Source organism: Lissotriton helveticus, chromosome 2_2 (genome assembly GCF_964261635.1).
Source record: "Lissotriton helveticus chromosome 2_2, aLisHel1.1, whole genome shotgun sequence".
Lineage (NCBI taxonomy): Eukaryota > Metazoa > Chordata > Amphibia > Caudata > Salamandridae > Lissotriton > Lissotriton helveticus.
The window spans coordinates 162,856,874-162,879,220 of NC_136060.1; positions in this window are offsets into that span (position 1 = coordinate 162,856,874).

The window sequence follows — 22,347 nt, forward strand, 5'->3', positions numbered from 1 at the left end:
TGCAAGCACCCTTGCACCATAGTGCAAGGGTGTCTTCATTCATGGGAGAATTGTTTATGTGTAGAAGGTGTCCCTTCCTGCACATAAACAATCCTAAAATGCCATTTTGTCTCTATTATGTGTGCTGCTTCATGCATTCATTCATTGCATATTTTTAAAAGATTGTTTATGTAGAGGAAGAGGGCCCTTCCTGTACATAAACAATCCTAGGAATTTTGCACAAGACAGCACACATGAAAAAAGCAAAACTGAGGATAAATAAAGCATTCCTCCTTGTTTTGCCAACCTAATTTTGCCACTGCCTCTTATGTACGCTGCCCTTGTACATAGGGGGCAGCGTCAAAATAAATGGGCGTTGCAGTGGAACGCCCACCACAACACCCACTGCCCTCCCTTTCACGCTAAGTATAGTGTGAAAGGGGGCCTTATTTACAAGGCAGCGGTATGCCAGGTTAAGTTGCTTATTGCTGCCTTGTAAATAAGGCTAAGCCCCGACCGCCACCACAACATCGTTATAAGTGACGCTGTGGTGGAGATAGGGGCTTGTACATATGCCCTTTGTGAGATTTGTTTGCTGGGTCCACACTCCTTTGTTTTCTGTTTCACACTTCTCAAAGACCCAACCAGTCCCCATCGCTAACAAACACAAATCTAGTCTACACAAAAAATGACTCAATGTTTCTACTGTTGTTCATCAACAGCATTTCACTGCAGGTCAATCTATCACATTTGAGTTGAGACTAAGTCAGTACAGAGTTAGGCGTGTTTTATTCAGAGTCAGGAGGATGATGGAAGGACTCAGGGCGTGACTACTCCAACAACTGCCAAAAAAAGAAGGAAGTTATCACCTTCACAGAGACCAATATTCAGTGATGACTCAAAGGGACCTACTCAACTTTGTGGAGTGGTGGTGAGAGAGGTGCATTGATTTTGGAAATGCAATGTTGCTGCATGTGTGCGTGTGCTGGTTCGCTAAAATTTGAAACTATGTGGTGGTTGGGTTGGGAGCCTGTTGTTGTAGGTAACTGAAGAAGAACATGATGATCATCACATTATGCACATGCTAAGCGACACATTATTATTATGATCATGATCATGACAGTTGCAAGTTTAATCAGCCTGATACATGCAGCCACTTGTCTGTGATTATTGATTGTTTTAATTGCTCTCAAATAATTGATTGCACTTTAGTCATAAAATGAATGACTGCAAAAAGGTCTATTCTTCTTTCTTGTGCTGCCTCTGAGTCTTCTTGGTGCATTCCTTATGAAGTTTACCTTCTGTCCTTCTTCTTGATACTATAATTTCATTTTTGTTTTACAATTTTCTCTTTTCCTTCAAAAAAAGCAAGAGCACCATAACATACCTTACCGGACCGCATCAGCTAGGTACCCAGGAATGACGGACAATCCAAGAACATTGTAAATGCACCTCCCAATTTGGCAATACAGTATCATTTTTCATTTAATAATCATTTTTTTAAGTATGTGTGCTGTTCGCTTCACTTCTACTTAATTTGTATTTACCATTTTTCAAACCTAATTGACAGAACATTTAGATATATAATAATGTAACTTGGGTCTTTCTGAGGCTGATAGACTGTTTGGTTTGCATTGCATTTAAGTTCACTGTGTCATAGTTATTCATTTGTTTCCTTTCCCTCCCACAACAGATTGATGATGGTTGGCTGCTCACTCCCCAGATGAATATTGGCCTATGTGATGAGAGCAACACCAACTCAGTGCAGGATCTTCAGTTCTACGCCTATTACTGAAACATTAGTCCAATAAGTCACCCACCCTTTTATAAAAGTGATCAATATTTTAGATATAGAAAAATATAATTTGTTAGCATCATCATTCAGGCATTGTGTGTTGTGTTAAGTAAACGTGTAACCAATAACCATGTCCACTTCAGACTTTAAGTCCTCTTCACAAATCACGATTTGAGCGTCACTTTTGTTTTAATCTAAATATTAACTCACCATTGCTTTGAATAATTTAGTTTTGTTTGTTATTCACTGTCAGGTATTCTTCGTTGTATAGTAGTCTGGTCTCAAGTGTTTGTAAAGCAATGATATAATAATATATAACCAACTAACTTAGTTTTTATTTCAATTTAGTTGCCTGCAATGAATAATCCTTCCAGTAAAAATCCTACAATTGGAGTTCATCTGAGTGGGAGTGGGACCACTTCTGATTCCTTCACTGTTGTCAGTGCACTAGCCTGCTACTACTACCCATGCCATGGAACCTGGGGAAGCCCCACAGCACTCCATTCTTCTGTTTGGTCTGACAACTATGGTTCATTGTCCTACCAAGTTGTAGGCAAGACAATGGCAACCATTCCATTTAATGGTCAATAGACTGCAGAGACTACGTGAGTAGTAGGACAAGGGTATCACATAGGCATAGCACATACTTAATTGTTGTTATACACTATCAGCACATTTTAAAAATACGTTGTGCTAAAAGGCAGCAGTGAAAAGTAAAACAGCCCCAAAAAACCTATATTGGAGATATAAATAATGAAACTTAAATATTTATTTTTCAAACCAAACAATAAAAAAAGCTCCCCATCCACCCACCACAACTAGTTCACCCCTCTCCACAAACAAATGAAATCCCTCGGTCCCCAACCATTGTCCAACCAAAATCAAAATGTCCAATGTCTGGGGAAAAAAAGTAGTCCAAGGTACAAACTTTAAAAGCCCTGATCCCAACTCCCACATCCCCACCCTCCACACCCACAACAACCAAGTCCCACCCATCAAAAGCAACGTTTAAAAAGGGGCAGATTGCACTAGGCTTGATAGTCCAGGCTCAGGACCTTGTTGATGTCCTGAGCCGTGACTGTGCTTGCCTAGCTTCTATCTGTGCCAGCCTTGAAACTATGCAGCGTAGTAAAGTGTTGTCTGAGTGGGGAGCAACAGTGAATGATGGTAAAATGATGGATGTGATTGAAGGCAGACAGGTGCCAGTGGATTGCAGTGTTGTTATGATTGGAAAGAAGCTAGAGGTGCTGGGGCCTGGCTGGGGCTCTGGGCAGCTGGCTCCTCCTCCTCCAGTGCCACCAGCCACTAGTTCTTGACTCGCTTCACCCCCAATTTATGCTGGGGCAGCCGGGCTGCTACATCCTAGCGAGGCGGACAATGGTGACCAGGAGTAACTAAAAAAATAAAGGCAAATTATAAACAATGCTTTGGGCAAAAAATGTGTTTATAATTATGTAGTGGTTGGTACAGTAGCAAGATATTGATGGTTCCCTTGGGCCATTCAATTTGATGGGATTAGAGTCGCAGCCATTACCCACACATGCCTATCATAAAACTAAAGGCAAATGGAAAACGCTCTTAAAGAAATTAAGGCAGAATAAATACAGTGGCACACTAGTTTTAAAAAAAACAACTATTTTTTTCTTCTAAGAATTTCCTAGTAAAGTGCTTGGAAGGTTTAGGGCTTCACAAATGAGTCCCATTTGCTAACAGAATGGTCTAGTTTTAGCTACATAAATGGGTTTGGTATGCTGTCGATCAGACAACTTGAATTTTCTTCTAGCATCTCTAGTCTGACCTTTTAATTTGTATTTTCATAGGAGATCACTCCACTGCAAACTGCTCAAAGTGATTAGACCTTTGCCTCTGCAAGGTCTGGGGATCCTGTTGGTCTTGGGTCAAGGATTTTTTTGATTTTCTCTTAATTAGCTGGGCATACAAGTTGTCAACAGGGATTTCTAAATAAGAATCCTTGTGTTGCTATGTGCATGTTACTTTTGTTATCAAATCCCACCCATTTAACCTATGACTCCCTCAGCTATAACCTACAATATTTTGATAACATGTCCTGCAGAATATTGAATTGCTATGTCATTATTATTTTCCTATGGTGTCTACAACAGAGTGCCAATGTTCTACTCATGAAATGCACATGTATTGTGTACTTGCTTATTAACTTACTAAAAGTAACTAAACAACAGAGACTTTAGGGCCAATTTCGATGTCGATTGGAATTGCTTCTACCCGACATCAACTCGGTCCTAGTAACGACTGGCAACTGGTCGGCAGTACCCGCGACCTAATTAAGATGCGACTCAACACTGTTCGGTCGCATTTCCCTATTGGAGTATGCATTACGGCTGTAAACAAAACATTTTGCATGCTCCCATAGGGAAATGGAAGGTATGGTTCATCCCTGCACCCTGTGTCAGGCAACTTAAGTTGCCTGCTACAAGTTGTAGGGATCAACAGGGGAGGAACCATAGGCGCCCCTTGGCCCCCAACCGGAGGCCACACACCCAAGGGGGCCCAGCTGGGGGCCCCCAAACATGCTTTCCAACATGGTTTCTATGTCGGACAAGCCGGCATGGAACCCATGATTGAAACCATGCCTCGTAATCTCAAGGGCAGAAATGCCTGCCCTCGAGATTACTGGCCGGCTTCTGACTGGCCAACTGGCTTTGGTCGCCAGCCGGAATTCCCAACTGGTTTACTTTCAGATGGCCAGCATCATAATGCGGTGGTTGGAAAGTAAACTGAGGAGCCCATTACGATGCAGCTCGGAATGCTGAGCCGCATCGTAACTGGCCCTTTTGTGTGGAAATTGAAAAATAAAAACAAATTACCTCTCAATAACAAGAATGGCATTATACACTATGGATTACAAGTACTATTTCTCATGCTGTGCTAAATTAAGTAATTGTGGAATGCCTCAGCTGGTGCCCTTGTTGTACTGGTAGTCTCTGCAGTCTGCTTCTGGGCCAGCTGTAATAGAAAAGTATCTTATTCCAATGGCCCTGCTCTCCTCCAAAATGCCTTTCAGTTAACTACAAGGCAGATGAATAATATGAATGATACATTTCACGTATAAAAGAAATCAATCATGCAGACAACGTATCGGCTGCAAGTAGACAGTGGTAAAAGTGATGTACTGCAGTACAGTCGATGAAAGAATTAAGGAATGGGATATAGCTTTGACACATTTGTCATAGACTATCCCATCCACAAAAGTCTAGCAATTAAAATATCAATTTATCATTGCATTGTTCTTCTAGTATTCTCAATCTTCACACTTGGCTTTGATGCGCACCATTTAAGCTTTGCATTCTCTCATCCACTCTTTCACCATAGAAAACTAGTCATCATTATCCAATAATTCCATCCATCCAAATATAGCTCTGTATGAACATTTCACCAACATCGATTTACCCACCCATGCATCCTTGCTTTCATCCATTCGCCCATCCTGCTTTGCCTTAACCCATGCAAGCATTTATTTCACCCACATAGACATGCATCCTTCCAGTTTTACCCATATGTTCCCTCTCATCCATCCTTTACCCAGTCATTCAGATTCCTATCATCATCACCTACCTATATGCATCAGTTTTCACCAACACTTTCTTTTATTCATATATTACATATATTTCACCCATCCTTTCTCCTTCCATCCTGTTTTCCCTTTCCCATCAACCCATCATTCTTTAGGTTCATTTGTGAACCTTTGTCTGCTGAGTTGCAGATAGAAGAGGACAGAACTACTCAACTCCCGCTGTATCTGCTAAAGCATGGTGTTCATGAGCTAACGCCCTTACAGTAAGTATATAACCAACTGTTAAAAGTAAGCAATGTGACTTACAACTGCTCACCCCTGCTGCCCCTGGGATACATCCCTCAGTGACTGCTGCTGCCGTGTCCCCTCAGCTGGCACCAGCACTGGTGGTCTGTGAAGCTAGAAAAAATGTTTCACATTTACGATATTAGATGCCAAATACGCCTTCTCCTTGGTTTTCTTTAAGCAAAATACAACCAGAAAACATCACTACAGTTTGGTTACGGTATCTTAATTTTCTATCAAAAATTTAAAAAAACATATTGGGCATTTTGTTGGTTGACAATTGTTGAAAATCCAGGTAGTCAACCAAAAACTTTTTGTAATGGAGAGGCAGAGCTATGATGAATCTGAGTTATTAAAGAGCAATAAAGTGGTGCAATAATTGTTTAATGAAGGACTTATGGTCCTAGTTGACAAATGCAATGGGGTCGTCCTCTTCATACTTTCAACCATGCTGCACTGCCATTAACTGAGGGTATACTATGATAATAATACATACACAGCATTGGGGGGCCACCATGGCCACTCTCCCGTTTTACTGTTGGAGTAAGAGCAAGTAAAAGAAAGCCTTCTCAACAAGCATGCTTAGAATACCTTAATTAGGCATGCAATCTTCGTAGTAGATTAGCTGACCTAAAATAGACTCTTTAAGTATTACAGTACTACTAGTCTGTAAGGGTAGAGGGAAAGCTTGCTGACAAAGTAGAAGAAACAGAAAGCTACAGACTAGTAAAAATAGTTTGAAGTCAATTACAGAAACATGACATATAGAAAATAAGTAATAAATAGGATAATACAGGGATAAGAAAAATTTAAGAAACACAGATCGAAGAGGAGTTAGAAACAAACTTGTGAGACAGGCACAGTAAAAAGGAAAAGAATAATAATATTAACAGGAGGACTTACTAGGGTCAGCAGACCCATCAGCACTTGTGGAGGCACCTCCTGCTCCCTCACCACCTGGTGCCTCGGTGGTGGTGGTATCCCTCATGCCCCTGCATGCTTATGTAAGAAATAAACAAAATAAAATAAAAAAAGATCAGTGGAACAGGTAATCTCCCCAAATATATTTTGACTGGGAGAGGCAAATGCAGTAACACATGATTTAACTTTTATAAATCTGATCTCCTCTCCAATTAGTATTATAGACCTATTCCTTAATGTTCTCAATCTAAATCTCCTAAACTACATTTTGGAACTACCAATAAATTGCAATGAACGATCTTTGTTTCTCATCTCATTCTAAATCACTTACTCCTTGACAGGTCAACTCGGTCTAGACAGTAACGTCCGGTACACTCCCTTCCCCAATGACCAACAGTGCGTACACTTTTATACATTGTAAATAGAGGTTTACCTTACCTTTTTTATTCTGGGCATTCTTGTCATGCAGGGCGTTGCCTGCTTCCCTGGTCCACCAGGAGACGTTTGGCATGCTTGCTGCGAAGGGAAGCAGACACTGGGAGCACTTCCAGGGAGGGGAGAAAACTGTCAGCCAGCACTCTAGTGTTTTGACTAGACACTATATTGAAAGTGCCATGTGTACGGGGACGCGCGCAGCCGGTATGGGAGGGGCAAGCCCGTCTGCATCCAGCCGGATCCGGACTGCGCCTGGTGCCCGGACCCCTGGTCCTCGTGAGGGGGAAAAGCCATTAATGATCGTCTACCCTAGAGACTTGTTACTAAATCTCAGATGGAAATGGGAGGCACCCCCCTCCTCCATTGTGTTCCCTTTCGTGGACCTTTATGAGCAGCAACGATGTATTTTGCCTCAAGTGGTTTCTGCATGACCTGCCTTCAAAAGAAACCTCCGCTACATATGACCTCTATACACAAGCCAAATATAAGACACACTGTCCCTACCCTTGAAGAGAAATATAATGTTTTCCTCATAAACTCTTTCTCACTTATAAAACACAAATTGGAATTCTCTGTTTTCTTGGCAGCATTTGAACCTAACTGGGTCTTTATCACTGAAACCTGGGCTAATAAAGCATCCAGTCCTGACTTCGTGGATGCACTTCTAGCAAATTCCTCAATATTGAGAGTAGACAGGGACGTGTGGCCAGGGGTCTGGCTATTGTGTGCTTGATGGAATCTGGATATGCACTAAAAACATGTGAAGCTCTCCACTTTGAACTTAGTTTATCAGTCATTTGTTCATTTGGAGGCATGCTGAACTATAGACCCACAGGACCCAGATTCCTGTTTCTAAAAATGCCTAAACTCCTATTAGAACCTCCACAAAGGTGGTTCAGCGCTCAGCTTACAGATCAATTGCATATATATATATGTATACCTGAATTCTTTAGTCCATAGTAGACTAATAGGAATGGTAAGACAGTGTCATCTCAATAAGCAAATGTAGGAGTCATTCCTTCTTCCAAAAATTCTTTATTCGTCAGTTTTTGTAAATATCACAGCATGCAATTAGTAGCCAACGGGTTTTGTCCACCTGGGACTTCTTCAGGCTCAACATGCGAGTAGTCTTCTCGAATATTCTCCATGCTATGCTCTATAACCAAGGAATCTGGTGTATGTGATATGAGGAGTACAGTTGCTCCAACAGGACGATAGCATGATGTCCAGTTCAATGAAGTCCCAGGTGGATGAAACGCTTTGGCTACTAATTGCGTGCTGTGATTTTAAGAAAAACTGACAAATAAAGAATTATTGGAAGAAGGAACAACTCCTACATTTGTTTATTGAGATGACACTGTCTTACCATTCCTATCTGTGTACTATGGACTAAATAATTTTGCTATATATGCAATTGGACTTTAAGATGAATGCTGAACCACCTTTGTGGGTGTTTGCTATGGGAAGCGATTCCCTTAGAGAGGTGTAGGAGGGTCACATCTCTGGTTTGTTGCACCAATGTATAGTCCATTTTTTTACTCTTAATACTCTGAGTTGACAAGTGCAGGACTTCAGTGCCTTGACCCTTCTTCTCGTTCAATACTCCTATTAGAACTTCTCTTAGCTAATAAACGATTGACTATCATGGGTGATTTTAACTTCCATCTTGAGGAGTCTGACCACCAAGACTTAGGCTCTCTTACAGAAGTTCTCTTGAATTTGGGAATGATGCAGTTGGTATCCGTCCCTACTCAGAGGGCGGGTCACACACTGGATGGTATTTTTACCCATGATATTAGGCTTGCCTATCAATCAGTCACCCGTTAGCTGGTCCGACCACAGTGCAGTAGCCTTTTCATTTACATCCTTGTTCTCAGTCAGCTGTAGCAGTCAACCCACTTGCATCACGCCTCCGCTAAAGCTCTATCAAGAAAATTAACTAGCCTACCTTTTGAAATCTTAGCGAATACAGATATTGGGCAGATGCATTTGCAGAGTGGCCGGAGAAGTAGGCAAATAAATTAGCACCCCTTAGGGCAGTCTAGCAAAAAAGACTCTCTCCATCAGCCCCCTGGTATAATGACAGACTCAGACCGCTCAAGCAGGCATGTCGCCGACAAATGTGTACATGGAGGAAAAACCAGGAAGAGCAAGAAAAAAATCACCTATAGGAAGCTTATTAAGGAATACAAACTAGCTTTAACCGAGGAAAAATCCAAATACTGCAATCAAAAAATTGAAAATGCCACATCTGTTAGGGAAATCTTTAGGGTAGTACAATAGATCTCCACTCCTCAGCTCACTGGAGATCCTGAGGGCCCACAACTATTTTTCAACCAGTTAGCAAATTTCTTTCATTCTAAGATTGTAGATATCCATGAAGGTTTTGAAGCAACCCTCAACACATCTATGCAGTCAACCCTAAACAGAGGGCCTAAACTGAAATCCCAAGGGATGTCCGTTCAAATAGACCAAGGGACTAAAGCAAAATCTATCTTCCCAACTCTTATCCCTAAGGTGGTGGAACAATATCTTCTTAACACCAAATCAGGGTCACCCCGTGAAGCCTGCCCACCTGAAATTCTTCACCTGGCAGCCAGTGCCATAGCCCATCCTCTTCCCAATTTAATGAAAAAAGTGATCATCTCCAGATCTTACCCCCGGAGTTGGAAAGAGGCAATTATTATGCCCCTCCTAAAGAAATCTAATTTGGATAGTACGGACTGTGAAAACTATCATCCTATCTCTCTACTTCCCTGTCCTGCAAAGATTCTAGAGAAGCACCTTTATATCCATCTGATGAAAATTGCAGAACAGCAGCCTTGGCAGGATAATTCTCCATTCAGTTTCAGGAAACTTCATGGAACAAAAACTGAGATGATCTCAGCCTCAGACTTCATTCAGCGGCTAGTGGATGAAGGACAGGGCTTAGGCTGATACTCTTGGATCTATCAGCAGCATTTGATACCATCTCGCCTTTGCACTGTTGGAACATCTCCAAAGTTTGGGTCTCTCTCATGAAGCCCTGTCACTTCTGTCCTCATTCCTTAGGGATAGATCTCACAAAGTGAAGGTACAGCACGTCTACTGAGAGTTTTTTTCCCTGCCATGTGGAGTGCCGTAGGGCTCTTTATTGAGCCCCACGCTCTTTAATCTTTATGTGGCCCCTCCTTCTGGCAATAATCCAAGCCTTTGGGATAAATGTAGTGTCATATGCCGACGACACTCAAAATATTGTGTCAATCCCCAAGAATTGTTGCGATGCATGTCGGCAGTGCCAGACTTGATAGGCCGAAACGTTCTAAAACTTCATTGAAAAAAAAACGAGGTGCTGCTTTTTGGCACAGTTTCATTCTGCTGGAACAGTAGCTGGTGGCCAGAATCACTAGGAACCAGCACGACCCCCTTGAAGAAGGCTAGGAACCTTGGAGTTCTCTTAAATACTGAAATCCAGGCGAATAGCACAGTAGCAACCTGCATCTGGATCTTAAGGATGCCTAAGAAAATCTTTCCGCTTATTCAGCAGTTAGCTCGTAAGCAGGTTGCACATGCCCTTGTTATGTCCAGACTAGATAACTGCAGCTCACTTTACCTAGTCTCCAATAACAGCACTCAGTACAGACTTAAAGTGGTACAAAATACGTTTCCAGATTAATTCCTAACATCCCTAGGTGCCAGTCTGCCACCAAGGGACCAGAGGTCTTACACTAACTTCATATTAGAAAGCGCATTATGTTTAAATCTCTATGCACTGTGCATAAGGCCCTTTACCTCCCCTGTCCACTGTGAATAAAAACTATGTTTGGTTGGTACCGCCCAGGAAGGAATCTGTGAACAACGCATCAAAACCAGCTCATGGTGCAGAGAACCAAAAGAAAGAAATTGGGCAACAGAGCATTCTCAACCGTGGCAAGCAGACTCTGGAACTCCCTCCCATAAAGCCTTAAGGCTATTCCTCAGCTGATGTCCTTGAGGAAGGTAGTCCCTATAGACTACTCCCTGATCATCCATAGGCTCAGCAGGGTCTCTCAGGATGGTCGATTACAGCACCTTGATACCTCTGGGTAGTTAAATGCACCTTACAAATTGTTAATGTTACAACAAACAAATGATGGACGGAATGCTGACAATGCAAACATTCTCCCCCAGTCAAAAGATCTGGGTTAAATCCATCGTTCTTTTGCTCACCATGCTACCCCAGTTTGGACCCAGCCATATGCAAATCAGTCTTGACCCTGTGTCTTATGGGAACAGTCCAGACCGAACTGCCAAGCCAGGTTCTGAGAAGGAAGATTTGTCCTCCTAACTTGGGTGACCGCCTGTCTGAGCTAGAGAGGCCTCCCTGTAACTGCTCAGCTGACCTGCTGCAACAGACCTTCCTGAGTCCTGCTGGAGTGAGTTCCTGATCCCCAAGATGTGCCTCCCCTGGTCCTGGACCCCTGGCTGGTATCAGTTGAGATTCCCCTTTGAATAAAAGTGAGATCCTGATGTTTTGGGCTCTTCATGACTAGGAATGAGCTCATTTGAGGCAAGACTCAATGCTTGCGACAACCACCGATGTGAAGCTCCAGTGAACCCCACTCTTTGCGCTACTGCGACTGACAGTTATGACCCTAATGCAAGATATGCACGTCGCACTACAATGACAGCCTGCGTCAACCACCAATGCACAGCTCCAGCAACAACCAGCTGTGATACCGGACTGGATCTTCGTGCTACAGTGTCAAAAATCTGCGACACCCATCTGCTCTTTGTGCTAGAGCAATGACCACCCGCGATGCTCCCCCTGCTCCTCACGGCCTCCTCTACCATGAATGGAACTCCTCTCTCTAGACTTTGCAATAGTACATTTTTCAACAGGACTAACCTGGTCCCTGTATCTGGCCTGCACTCCATTGTGGTCATCTTGAACTTGTGACTTTCCCTTGGTTTAGCACTTGCAAATGACCATCAGAGCTTTTAGGCACTATATCTACCAAAAACTTTAACATTGAATGGTTCTAGTTCTACTGATTGAATTTTTGTCGCTATGGTATAAATGTATTCATTAAAAATTACTCTACTTTTCTAAATCAGTTTGGCGATTTGTTTTTGTTGTGTTTCTACTTTATTACTGTTTGTGTGCTGCATAAATACATTATACTTTGCCTCTAAGTTAAGCCTGACTGCTTTATGCCAAGCTATCAGAGGGTGAAGCACATGTTAATTTAGTGTCTTTTCTGCTTCACCCTGACAAGATTTGTTAGTTGTTTGTTGGTAGTTGGTTGGTTGCCAGGTTGTTGCCTGAGTGGGGCTTCCACCAATCCTCAACCAATATCCAGATTGCTTATAATTATCAACAAGCGCCAGAGAGAAATATAGCACATATTTACAATGCCACAGAACAAGAAGAAAAGCTGTAGGTGCTGCAGCAATTGTGTTTGTGTCAGAATGAGAATGAAAGTTTAATGATTAACTGCTGACTTGTTTATTTACATGCCAATATATATTATTCTTATTTAAAGGAATTTGGATAAAATAAATGTGGTTGCTGTTTCTGCATAAAACCATTTTTGCCTTTGAAAACATAAAGTAAAACGTAATTAGTTCACTGGAAATAAACAGAGGGTATGGATAAAAAGTATCCGGCAAGGGAAAAAGAGGATTCCTGTAAATCCCACTTGAACAATACAATGAAGTTGTTCATGCTTGGAATTTCAAAAATTGTACTTCAGTTGGACAAAGCATGTTATGCAGAAGAAATAAAAAAATAACGCAGCCAAGATCTAAATCCAGATGTACGCAGAGGTCTAGCATTTTTTCCCACTTCAGATATTCCCATGGAAATTCATTACAAAATTGCATCTGTGTTTAAAAACACTTCAAAAGCTATCCAGAATTGGTTTGTTTGTATGCTGGATGGAAGAAGAAATGTATTATCAAGTCTTTTTGAATCACTAAATGCATGGCTAAGCTCATAATACAACTGATGGCTCTGCTAAGTCTCAATCAGTTCTATTTTATCTGTACATGGAGAGCAACTACAAGGTACTTTGGAAATTGTTTTACACATTTAAGACGCTCCTGTGAAAACACTGTCTACATTAATACTTAATGAGGTAAATTGTGATATGTTGAGCACTGCACAAAATTGAAGGTAAGGGCTCAAAGCTAGGAGGGTGCTCGTGTTATGCGTGGTGCATCTGGCAGGGGTCCAAAAGAAAGTATGAGATGTCTCTTCAAATGCAAAATATGTATATTGCTATGCCTCAAACTAAACATGGTCATGAAACATGCTTAAATCAAGAACACCTAGAGTGAAAATATTATTTTCCTCATTAGGTGGCTTTACAATATTCATCTTGAGCAGTCTGTGACACGAAGACTTCTATCTATTCCTGTAACTTACTGAGACTTCAATATTTGATAAGTGAATATAATTTATGATCATATAGATGATTTCATTGAAAGGAGGAGATGTGGCCCATAAATAGAGTTGATGAAGATGGAATTTGGGGAACCAAGTTTGTGTCCTGGCCTTGGTATTATCTGCTCCAAAGCAAACTTTGGGTTTCATACTTGTAAGTGGGCATTTGTAGGTGCTAATCACCCAAAATTTGCTCTGCTTAGTGGAGGTATTAATCTCGGTGCACGCTATGTAGAACCACAAATGGAAAAGAATAGGAACACAGATGTAACCTGAAGAAAAGAAAATATACCTAAGAAACATTACTAACTGGAAGCACATAAAGCTGAACCCCAGGCTCTGACTTCTTCCCATTGTGCAGTGAAATGTAGCCAGACGACACCTACATTTATGTGGTATGGCAGTGTGCATCAGTGTCTGCTTGGGACATGCTAAGTGTTAGAAATGGGGTTTCTGGTTGGCTAAGGGATACACACAGGCCAGGCAGAACCCATCACTCTAGTCAGGGTAAGCAAGATACACACCTGAGATAACCTGCGCTCACCATCTGGTAGCTTAACACAGAGCAGAAAGGCTTATCAAAAGAGGCAATGTGGAAAGTATTCATGCAACACGCACATGCACATTAACACAATAAATACACCACAAATAGCTTAGTATATTATCAACAAAACAACTTTATCTGAGACCTATTAAGTGCCCAAGGATCCCTTTCACCCCAGCCCTGTCTGCTAGGCTACTGGTGGAGGGTAATCAATCATTTGTGTGTGGACAGGACACTAAGGTGCTGATTCAGTTCTAGTTTATCTCTACATAGAGAGCAACTACAAGTTACTTGACAAATTGTTTTACACATTTAAGACTCTCCTGTGAAAACACTGTCTATATTAATGCTTAATGAGGTAAACTGTGTGCCAGGCTATCAGTGGAGGGTAATCAAACATTTGTGTGTGGACAGGACACTAAGGTGCTGATTATGATGTTGGTTGGATCAGCTTCTGTGGTTCTGTCAGAGGCAGTCATACCTGCGCGCTATTGTCGGAAGTGGTCTTTCTGGCCGCCAGATAATTATACATATGTATACACAGAATTCCAACTGCCACGGTCTCTCTGAATCTGCTTGAAAATTTTGACTGCATTGGTGCTGGAATGGATTGATGGAGCTAGTCAGAGAGCCAACCGCCTTCCAAACCGCCTGCCCAATTAAGATGCAGCTTTCCGACAAGCCTACCATGGTCGTCTAACCATCTCCTCTGAGCTGGCAGAAAAGGAGGAGTATAAGGCGGTAACCAACCTCTAAACAGCTCCTCATATCCTGTGCCGACATGGTGCCTATCACACACATCCTACCACTTCTGTACCTGCTTGATGATGCCCAAAATTGACTATGGAAGCAACCTCCGGTAAGTCTCACACCGCTAATCGATGCCATGGAAAAGTAGGGGTGTAGCTTGGTCACTATGAGTGGGGGGTATGAGCAACATGTTTCCAAGTAATCATGTTAGGACATCTTGCCGATGCATATTTCACGAGAAGAAAGACATTGAGTGGGGATGAAGGAGAAGTGGAAAGATCGAGTAGTGTGGGTTGTGTAGCAGGACTTGAAGTAGTCCGTGGTCTGACTGTGCTTAGCATCAGCAGGTCTAAAAAGCAGATGCAGAGATGGGTCCCATCAGACTCTCAATTTTTGCCCTTTTTGCCCATTTTGCACCTTCCACTACTGCAGATGTAACTGCAAAGAGACTTGTAATAGTCCTTTCACAGTCTTGTCATGTCAGAACCGAAGCATTATCATAATCCTATGCAATAAAGCCACAGATGTTTCTGCAATGTCTAATGCAACTAACAGCTATTGGCAAATCCAATAGTCCTGACATGTTGTAGGTGCAATGTAACTTGGTGCATCAGATATCTGGATGGTGTGCAATGCCAGAAGTAGTAATATACCATACATGCAGGACTTTATGCCAATCACAAATGTACAGCTTACATGCTTGTAAGCCATACCCTTATGTAAATCAGCCATGCCCCTGTGAAAATCCTGTTGTGGAGGCCACAAACAGAATACAATGAAATACAAAATGTACAACACTGTTCACATCCACCACAACATATAAGACACAGATTGTGTGTAAGTGTCAGTTTGGTCATGTAAAACATCCCAGCTAAAAATCTATAGACACTTTATATCAACTGCCTGAAAGCACTCCTAGCTAACAATGTCCTACATGATACATCAATCATCGGGTTGCTAGTGACACTGCATACCCCGCTAGAGTCATAAGACAGTCAATAAGCCTAGGAGCATTGTATGCCTGGTTCATTTTGTTGGACTCTGTACGCAACATCACAGAATGTATGTTCCTAGCACATCTGCATGTTGCCCTCTATGACCAGATCACTGAGAATGTACAGGCACACTCTCACAAAATCAACCTGTATGCACATTTCAGAAGCTGATGTACTGATTTGTACAAAAAAACAGTGCCACAAAACAGCACCTCCCCTTGAATAATATAGCAATCAACTTCTGTGGTACCCTCACATTGCTCATAAGCTGTGTCCTGTTGTGACATTGCACATTCGTCAGTATGGATGTGTCAAAAAAATAAAACAAACCTTCAATGCGAAAGCACTATAATAGGCCATCACACATCACCCACATGAAAAAGGAAAGCCAGGTAAATTTGATTCTCAAACATCACAGTGTCAAACTTTCAAAGGCCACAATGTAAAGACTCCCTCCAGATTTGGGTTCCCCAAACCAGGGGAGTATGTATGTATGTATTTGAGCTTGTAAAGTGCACTGCTACCCGTAGGTTTCCTGGCGCTGTATAACGCTGGGGAACCCGTCCTGGCTTTCCCTGTGGGATGGTCCCTGCTGGGAGTCCCCAAGGAGGAGCCAGGCATCCCCGGCGTTGATGGGGCCGTTGTGGAGATTAGGCAAGCTAATGCCCAGAGTTGCAGAGTGAGACCCCTGATTAGAGTAGGCACCGAAGCGAGAATTATCGAGTCCGTTGACCCAGGTCCATGACCCTGCCACGTCGGGAATTGAACCCTGGTCCCGGGCTGACTTCTGCTCCCGGGTCTGCCGCCTCTAACCAGTGAGCCACACTACTCAGTCATAGAAGGCTAAGGGCCAGGGCACCCGTCCATATTGCACCTATCTCAAAGTCTCCATGTTCACAGGATTTGTGGCATGAGGTATATAAGGGACATCAATATACTCACAAAGTAAAATGTACATGTGGATAATATGTAAGTCAAGTCCCTAAAAACAAACAGAGAAGAAACAGCAGTTCATAGACATCTATTAAAAATATGTTGAAAGAACACACATGAAAATGGTCACATGTGCTTCCAAAGTATCAATTAGGTATGACAATACAACACCCTCCATGTGTGGAGAATCAAATACCTACTTGGCAAACATTAAACACATATCCACCCTACATTCAGGTAGCACTGCTAGCCAAAACACATGGACAGTGGCTAAGACAAGGTGCAATACTTACCGTAGCAGATATCACACAATGCAATGTCAGCCCCAATTAGAACTAATCCAACATATACACCCATTAAACATTGGTCCTCGTCCTCTGGAACTTCATAAATTGTCTCAAAGTCTGATCATTCTTACCACTGAAAATGGACCAGCTATCATGGTGAAACAAGTACAACTAAAGTCACATATTCCAAAATATTCAATAACTACACACAGCATCAGTAGCAGTTGCAGGCAGGACAAACATGGTCACAAACAAACAAGTGTTTTATTACAAAGAACACATTGGTCTCATAAAACAAAGGCCAATGACTAGTCCAAGTATCAGAACACTGCTGTGCCACCAGACTTGCCTTCCAGAAAAATGCCAGGGAAACCTCCCCATGAAAGGGCATCTAGTGGGCAGTCAAGGCACCTTAATGGTGTTACTCGAGTGAGCTCGGTTTGGGGTTGGAAGGGCTGGGTTTTTTCTTGAGATGATTTAGCTCGGGATTGGAAGGGTTGGCTTTGTCTGTGGGAGAGGTGGTCTCAGGAGTTGAGAGGGCGGAGTGTGACCATGCGTGAGATCTTGTATCCATGAAGGGTAGTGATGGGTTTAGGGAGGGGGAATAGGTGATGTAGGGGACTTTTTTTAACTTTCAAAATATAGGGTGGCCTCTTCTTTTCAGATGGCCTTGTGTCTTGGCAGGGGTAGTGATGGGTTTAGAAAGGGGTGCAGGTGCTTTTCGGGTGTATTTTGAAATGGAAGGGAAGGGTAGGGGTGGAAAAGAAGACCTGGCTAGGAAAGATGTCAAGGGCAATCAGGCAACGTTCTTAAGGAGACTGGGGAGGAGGTATGACAAGGTTGTGGAGGTAGAGTGATGTGAAGTGTGAGGTGTGGCTGTGTGTGCTGTTTGTAAATGTCTCTGTGTGTCTGTTTGTTTGGTTGTTGAATTTTTCTTTTTCTTTTTTTGACTAGTGGCTGGTGATGTGGGTGTGCTCTCTGGGTGTAGGATGTGGGTAGTGGTAGGGTCTGGTGTTGCAATGTCTGGGAGTATGAACTGTGTAGGGGCTGTGTCTGGTGGTGTGGTGTCTGGATATATGTGTGTAGTGGCTGTGACTGGTGGTGGGTGTTTGGATGTAAGTGCGTAGTGTCTATGTCTCATAGTGTGGTGTCTGGATGTATGCGTGTAGAGGCTGTATCTGGTGGTGTGCTATCTGGATATATGTGTGTAGCTGCAGTGTCTGGGGGTGTAGTGCCTGGATGTATGTGTGTAGTAGATGTCTATGGTGCAGTGTGTGTGGGGTCTGGGTATATTTTACTGGATATGATTGTGAGGGTGGCGCGTGCTTGTTGAATGCTTGTGTCTTTTTTTCATTTCTGTTTGCATGTGCTGCATATGGATGTTGAGGTAGATGCATGCTGATGTTTGTGTTTGCTTTGGAAAGGCCTGGGAATAGGGATTGTGGATGGGGAAGAGTCAAGAGATGATTTGGAAAGGTGCAATTTGTGGAAGGCTGCCGTGAGTGTGGATGCCAGAGCCTGAAAAGATCACTGTAGGGCAAACATGTCAGCATGAATGATTTACAGATACAGCGCCATCTGCATTAACAGGGGGGTTGCATCTAGATGGCATTCAGCACTGCAGTCCGAACCAACAGAGATCTGTCTCAGGATGTCTATAGCCTCGACACTCAGGGCAGCAGAAGAGACAGGGGCAAGTGTGAGGTACCTGGTGCAAAGGAAGTCGCTCCCCTCTTAGGGTAGCGGGCCCAGACAGCTAGGTGGAGAGTAGCAGGGAGGATGGAAATAGAACAAGGGTGGCAGACATGGATTTATGGATGCAGGTCAACGGCACTCCACCACCAGGGAGTGGCCACTGCAGGTCGACTGTGATGATGACGATGTGTCATCTGGCTATTTCATGGCACTCCCCTGACCCTCTGGGCCACTGGTTCCATCTGTGTCATCTGTGTCACTGCCGCGATTGGGAGCCAGCTGCTTCCCCAACAGTCTCTACCCTGTCTCCTATTCTGCCCTGGGTTGATGCTGAAATAATAGTAGAAATAGGTTCATTGCAATTGTGTAAACACATTGGGCAAACAAATCCTAACACAACAATTACACAATTGAAAAGCACACAACATGTACAAGCATGACTGCATCGGCTCCAACATTTGCATGAGCGCATGCATGAATGCTACATGACCTGTGCACAGAGACACATAATGGTGTCATTACCACAGTCTGCTCCAACTTCATGTGTGACCTTCTCCAAATTCCACCCTCACATGTATAGCAGAAGATATCATGGTGCCAAGCCAGCTTGCACAGTGATAGGATGGAACTTGAAATGAATCTAATGGGTTTGTTCCCTGTCATGTGGTGGTCCATTTGTAATATGTGTGCCAGCATGTTCTCCAACACCATGCAGTGTTGGGCCAAACCATGCTAGTCTCCCTTCAATTTGGCTAAGTCTTCAATGTGTATGAACTGGATGCAGCTGTAGATGTGTCTCATCATTGTAAGCCACACTGCTTGTAGCACACCACTGACATTTGTTGGTGACATTCCACCTGATGCAGCAACACTGGAATGGAATGAACCTGTGGTCAGAAACTTTTCTACTGTCATGTTTTTGTTGATTGTTTTCAATGAAGTGGGATTCCTTTTGTGAGGTTGTAGATATGGCTCCAGCTGATGACATGAACCAATTGTCAATTACCTATTCTAATTGGCATTGTGAGATGTATTCCCTCCGACCATGTTGTAGAGGTCTGCACATGACATTTGTGGTCACTGACACAGATCATTCCAGTGATGTATTACTTGGTTCTGGTTTGACATTATGTTAGCCTAAGGTTGGAACTATGGAAAAAAGATATCATGAGATTATGCACTTTTATGTCTGTGTTGCGGTGACATGGCTGTGATACTCAATAGCACATTGTTGAAGTTCCACCTCTCAATGCTTATACAAGTAGCTTCTACTTACATTTGGTAATTCACATGGGGATAACTTCATAACTTGTTAGATGTTAATGATACTTCAGGAGCTAATGAGTTTGTGACAAGTGATCTTATTGCAGTGCAAAATGTAAAAAACAACACAGTAGTGTAGTAGTCAGTGTCTGTGAATGAAACCATTGTTGTAGGAGCAACATTGTCTGAAGTCCAAAGTCCAACTTACTCCTCCGATCAGAAATGGAAAAGTGTACAGGAATAGTCAACAAAGTGAGGGGCATATTATCAAGGACCAGTGTTAAAATTACCGGCATTTTATCTGCAGGAAACTGCCGATAAAACGGCGATAATGGGCTTGATAATAAGTCCTTGTTAATTCCCAAAGAAGCCCATGTTAACACAAGAACATGGGCTTCTATGGGAATTAACAAGGGCGTATTATCAAACACATTATCGCCGTTTTATAGGCAGTATCCTGCCGATAAAACTGCAATAATTTTAACACCGGTCCTTGATAATATTCCCCACAATGTATTGCACACAAAGGAAAACATCAGGTGCAACGTTTCTTACAGACAGTGTTGGGTGCCTTGCCAAGCAAACCTCCTGGATTTGTTCTTGGATGTCCCAGCCTACGATTGGGTGGAGATCCACTGCTACAGGGTCTGTGGCATCTGAGGTGTCTTCCTCTCACAGATCTCTCCTTCCTATAGCTGCCGGAGATATAGAAGGGCCAGATGTAGTTGGGCCACAGGAAGGGGTAGGTGGACTGGTGTTAGTGTCCCTCAGCACCCCAGTGAGCTGGTCCATATTCTCATTGTGGGTGTCCAGCCTCTGGTTTATGCACCTCTGCAGCTGCTTTATCTCCTGGAGTTCCTCAAGTATCTGGCCTATCACTCATTAGGAGTTCTCAGTAGTCACATAGCTAGTAACTGAGTATGGACTGACAACACTGATGCCTCTCGTTAAGTATTCAATGAACAGAGTCTCATGGTGTATGTAGTCATTTCAATCTCTTGTACCCCACACTTGAGCAATGACTAACTGCATGTGAGGTGAACATTATTTGTGACATGGCTGACAAATGAGTATGCACAAACAACACTGGTGCCTCTTGTTAAGTGTTCAAACAACAGGGCCTCATGGTAGTTGTATTAGTTTCAATTTCATCTTGCCAACACTAGCAACACCAATTTCTGTTCTTATGTGCCGGGCTACTGATTGTAACTGACAGTCCCACATCTCTGATATTATGGCTACTGCATATAGGAACAGTATATGGTAAACACTATAGCAAGAGCTGAGATGTGTGCAAAAGGAACATTGATATGTTGTGAGAGTTGGTGAGGTGTTACTTACCAATCTCCTTTTCCCTAGGTTTTCTTGTGATGCACTCAAAATGCAGGATGGCGGGCACCTTCTCCTCCTAGGGTGTGAATTCTAATGGTGGGCCGGAAGGACCACCGCTAGTCTTCTGGGCTGCTAGGTGGTGCCTGGAGGCCAGGATCTTCACCCTCATCCTCAAGTTGTTCCACATCTTCCTGCTGTTCTCTTTCATGTGCAAGGTGGTACCTACAGAATTCACTTGAGTATCCTGTCCCACATTTCATTCTTCTTGCTGAGAGGAGTGTGTTGGACTTAGGCTCCAAACAACTGTGGCTCTACTCCAATGATTTCATCAACCATTGCCGACAACTCTGTGTCAGAGAAACGTGGCGTGAAGAAAACGGAAAGGGACTTTACACCAAGGAATGAGGATGAAAATAGTGCATTAAAAGTCTGTGGAGTGTGTGTGATGGGATTGTGTGAAAAGGGCTACTTTTCTCACCATCAGTGTTGTTTATCTTGCTGTGCTGCGGTGTAGTGGTAAAGTATCATGCTCTAGGATGGGGTGATGGCTTGTAGGCGTGTCGACTTTGGCAATGGCCAGCCGCTGTGTAGATTTTTTTCTGTATCCAATTGACACTGTTGCGGTGCATCTTGGCAGCCGTAGCGCAATGATGTATCAGCAACCTTCCCGACCACCGCTACACATGCAGAGAATACTCCGACTGCTCCAGTCCATACGGGGGAATCTCTGACCGCAGCGGTTAGAGGTTCATCCTGCATTCATCGTAATATGGCAGGGTAAACTTTGTGGGCTCGACGGTTAGAATCGGACTATGATCACGGCGGTCTGACAGTTAGTTCAATGGGCATTGTAATGAGGTCCTAGCTATTGAAGTGTAAGTGCACACCACTCCCATTCATAATCAGGCAGATTAATGCAGATTCAGTTGAGTGTCCTGTGCTGTGGCTGTATAGACGGAATACACAAATGTTAATTGGAGTCAGGCTGTCAGGCACAAAGAGCAGTAGGTGCTGAGAAATGCCCCCTTTCTAGAATTGAGGACCCGGCTTGACAGTTCTGGCTGGACTTTTCTCATGAGGAGCAGGGCCACGACCAATTTGCATATGGCTGTGTCCTAACTGTGTAGGCGAGTGAGAAAAAGAAAAATGGACTTAAAAAAGATTTTGTGACTGG